A 4,662-nucleotide genomic window follows, 5' to 3' on the forward strand; every position below is an offset into this window, starting at 1 on the left:
GGCTAACAATGTTCAAGAGGAAGTGTACTCATTACCTCACTCATGTAACTGTAACCCTCTGTATAGTATCTTTACAATAAAAAAAAATAAATAAACAAGCAAACAAAAAAAAACATTGCCCAATAGTATCAAATAATATGCAGCCCACATACAGACATCATCTTATATTTGTGCCTGTCGTCTGTGTGTCATGTGGGTCTGGGTCACAAACTACTGTGAGTGAAGAACCACTTTCCGCATTTTGTAGGAGGAAGGACTATAAAGCTCATGGAGAGGATGGCACTGGACAAGGTCATGGGGAGGAAAGGACATTGAACAAGGTCACTAGGAGGACACTGGACAAGGTCATGGGGGAGGACACTGGACAAGGTCACAGATGGGAGGACACTGGACAAGATCATGGAGGGGAGGACACTGGACAAGGTCACAGAGGGGAAGACACTGGACAATATCATGGAGGGGAGGACACTGGACAAGGTCATGGGGGAAAACACTGGACAAGGTCATGGGGAGGACACTGGACAAGTTCACAGGGACACTGGACAAGGTCGTGGAGGACACTAGACAAGGTCACAGAGGGGAGGACAGTGGACAAGGTCATGGGGGAGGACACTGGACAAGGTCACGGGGGAGGACACTTGACAAGGTCACAGAGGGGAGGACAGTAGACAAGGTAATGGGGGAGGACACTGGACAAGGTCACAGGGAGAGGACACTGGACAAGGTCACAGAGGGGAAGGCACTGGACAAAATCATGGAGGGGAGGACACTGGACAAGGTCATGGGGGAGGACACTGGACAAGGTCACAGGGACACTGGACAGGGTTGTGGAGGTAACTGGACAAGGTCACAGGGGAGGACACTAGACAAGGTCACAGAGGGGAGGAAAGTGGACAAGGACATGGGGGAGGACACTGGACAAGGTCACAGGGGGAGGACACTGGACAAGGTCATGGGGGAGGACACTAGACAAGGTCTTGGAGGAGGATACTGAACAAAGTCACAGGAGAGGACACTGGACAAAGTTACACCACTAGAAAACAACAAAGGTGGGGCTGGAAAGGTGGCTCAGTGGCAGAGCGCCTGCCTTGCATGCCTGAGGCCTTGGGTTCGATTCCTCAGCACCACATAAAGAAAAAAGCCAGAAGTGGCACTGTGGCTCAAGTGGTAGAGCATTAGCCTTGAGCTGAAGAGCTGAGGGACAGCACCCAGGCCCAGAGTTCAGGCCCCACGACCGGACCCAAAAAAAAAAAAAAAAAAAAAAGAAAGAAAAGAAAACAACAAAGGTGGCGATGGTGCCTGGGCCCTTCCTGTGTAGACTACACTGCTTGTAAATCACATCACAAACATTCTCCTGGTCTCCAAACCAGATCCCTAAGCCCCAGCCAAGGGAGGGAGTGTCAGGGAAGAAGTTCTTCCTGGAAGCAGGAAGACCAGGAAACGCCATGCAGGAAGCTTGGAAAGATTTATGGACCCTGCATGTTGGAAGTGGGCAGAGCCATGGGGGGGGGGGCGCGGTCAGAGGCCAGCTAAGCTGGCCTGGCTCCCAGATCACCCGTGCCTTCTCGGTCATCCCTGAGAGAAATCTTGGTGCAATAGAAGAAAAGACCAACCCCACCAACAGGTGCAGGGAAACGAGCATTTTTACCCAGCCTTGTGGTTTGGTCTCTGTCTGTACAAGGTTGCCAAGTTGTGTCACCATACAGCAGGATTTGGGGGAGAGAAAGCAGGGAAAATTCACAAAGGCATTGAGCAGACCAGGTGGGCTTCAAATGCCTGTCCGCATCACCGTCCTCCCTTTATCCTCTCTGTCTGCCCCAGCCTCCAGTCTTCTTACCTGAGTATCTCAAGGAAGCCGTCTGTGAGGATGGATGGAGGTCGTGCCTTTCTTCTCTGGCCCCGAGCACCGGCTCGGTGCAGAATCTTCAGGAATTAAGCTGGAGGGCCCAGCTGCCGGAGGACCAGGGCTCCGTCTTGAACTCCCCCTGGCCTGGGAGGAGCTGGCCTGGGTTCTGACCCCCTCCACCTCCACCCCTGCGTGTCTGGGCTCCTTGTCTGGGCACTGCAGAGAGGCCGGCTTAAACTACCCAGCTGTCGGGCCCCCAGGGACCTTCCTTGGTCCCTCCCCTGCCCCTGTGGAGCGCAGGGTCAGGTAGGATGGTGGTGTGCTGAGTCATGAATGGGCTGAGGGAGCAAGAATCTCCTTTAGACTATTTTAAGAAGCGTGCATCAACAGACATGAATTCATACACAGAGGCAGGAGGATTGAGGGTTCAATGCCTGCCTAGTCCACCTCCTGAGACCTTAACCTCAATCCCCAGCAACCATTCTTGCTTCTTTCTCCTTCTCTGATTGTGGCTGTTCTAATGATCAGAAATCTAAAGTATCTGTCTCCTGTGACTGGATCATTCTTTAACGCACTGTACTTAGATGGCAGCTTTGAGGCTGGAGGATATTCTGTCCCAATGGAAATCGCAGTAAACCTTCCTTGTGCAACTAATATATGCTAATAAAAAAATATTTTATTTTTTTAGCTAAGAAACTTTGGTGGGCGGGCGGGTAGGAAATGCCTGTGTAGTTTTCTGTAGCTCACGACTGCCATCTAGTGGTCACAAAAGCAACTGATGAGCTCAGAGCATTTCCATCAAATCAGAAAAAGGAAAAAAAATTAAGGTACTTGGGGTGTTTTTTGTTTGTTTGTTTGTTACTGAGAATCCTCCCAGATTGTGCTGATTGCACCTGTGCACACGGTAGAGGGCTCAGGTAGGTGGCGTGGTGGTCTCATGAGACCTTTTTGGCATCAACATGTGGTAGAATTTGGCATCCTACTCAGAGCCTTGGGTAGGACCACAGTAAAACTCCCACAACTGGCCATTGCCCTTGCCAGAAGCCCTGGCTGTGAGCCAGGCTGTGGGATCTGTGTTGTGCACAGATCACCAGGCTTGGCTGGGAGAGGACTGAGCTCCAGCGAGCTTGGGTGTGGCTCAATGGCGCAGCACCTACCCAGCAAGCATGCACCTCCATTCGCCTCAATTCCACCTCCAGAACAACAAAAACTAGGCAAAAAGGCAATACTGTTCTGTTTTCGTAATACATATTAAAGTGGAAACAGGAACTACCATTGCTGATTACTTACATCTGCTACTGTGTCAGGACTTTACAGTAAAGCTGAGTCCCATGTTTATGATGCATGGGGTGCTAGGGACACACTGGGGCGTGCACCCTCACCAGGAGGATCTCCACCATCTGAGCCACGCCAGGCCTTCGGGTATGACCAGTCTCCCTAACTCAAGTCTTTTTTCAGTGCAAGCGTAGCCACAAGTGGCCCCAATCTGATCTCACACGCAAGGACCGTGCGCAGATCCTGCATGGAGAGTCAGGAAGGAGGAAAGCTAGGAGCAAGTGTGGGAGTCTAATAAGAGGCACTCCACCAGATCTTGCTGATCCTGATTCACACATTCCCCCCCCCCCCCGCTGTCTCTGAAATTAGGCAGGGTCTTTCAGCTGGTGGTGTCTCACCACTAACTTGCATTCTTCTCAATGGTGCATTAAATAATACATACTGTACAACTGGTGATATCTTAATTTCATACTAAAAAGGTTGTTTTTGTTTTCTTTAAAGCATCTCAGCAGATGTTTGGAAGGCATCTGATGTTACTCAATGCCCATCTGGACTAGGCATATTATGCATTTTACAGATGGGAGCTACTGTTGCTGTTAAACTTAACGTGTTACAGGCAAAGCCACCAGCACCAAGGACCAAACTGCACACAAGACAATACAATGTCCGTGTGCTGTGGCCCACCGGTCCACAGAGCTCTGATACAAAAGCAAAAAGCTAGAAAAGAGGGGACTTGTGGGTTGCGAAGAGGCTGACTTTGATCCCACAGCTCCCTAGCTGGCTCACACCAAGTCAGCCGACATCCACCAAGGACAACATTCCATCTCAGTATGCTTCCCACGAGAACCAGAGCAGAGGCCACTATAGAACTGGGTCATGACTGCCGGGCCGCCCCAGGCCCTAGGCCACGTGGTCAGAACCTCCCTGGCCCCCAACCCACGCCGAACGAACCTAGCCGGTGGGTGCTGCCCATCCTCCTGGACCCAGTCCTCCTCTGTGACTTCTGTGACCCAGTGCCCTCTGTTACCTCTCAGCCAGCGGCCCCACCCTCCATCCAGCCATCGAGGCTTTCTCCTCCTTACCCTCACTACATCTACCACCAAGAACCAGTTCTCCCTCCCCCACCCCCCCCAACTCCCTGCTTAGCCCCCGCGATTCATCTGGACCAGGGGCCCTGCAAGATGCTGTCCTCACAGCTGAAGGGGAGGCATCGTCCGGCGCTGTCCGCGGTGCTGGACCACGGCGCAGTCTCTGTGAGGTGCTGTCCGAGGTGCTGAAACCAAGCGCACAGCGCTAGGCGTGCGGCTGTCCGTGGTGCTGAACCTCCACGCCGCGGCGGTGCTGGACTGCGGGGCCCGAGGCCTGGCGGCGGCCTGGTGCTGTCCATGGTGCTGAACCACAGACGCAGTCGCAATCCGTGGTGCTGTCCTTGGTGCTGAAACTCAGTTGGTGGGGAGCTTCCAGTGGTGCTGTCCGCGGTCCTGAACCACTGCGAGCACGGCAGGAATGTCCGCAATACTGAGCTCGTGCCGGGGGTGGGG

General features: G+C 52.7%; 1 pseudogene; it reads left to right on the forward strand.

The window, feature by feature from the left end:
• Positions 1–3,997: 3,997 nt before the first annotated feature.
• The window catches only part of LOC105999480, a 2,898-nt pseudogene continuing 2,233 nt past the window's right edge, over positions 3,998–4,662 (forward strand).

The sequence above is a fragment of the Dipodomys ordii genome, unplaced genomic scaffold, assembly GCF_000151885.1.
Source record: "Dipodomys ordii isolate 6190 unplaced genomic scaffold, Dord_2.0 Scaffold191, whole genome shotgun sequence".
Classification (NCBI taxonomy): domain Eukaryota; kingdom Metazoa; phylum Chordata; class Mammalia; order Rodentia; family Heteromyidae; genus Dipodomys; species Dipodomys ordii.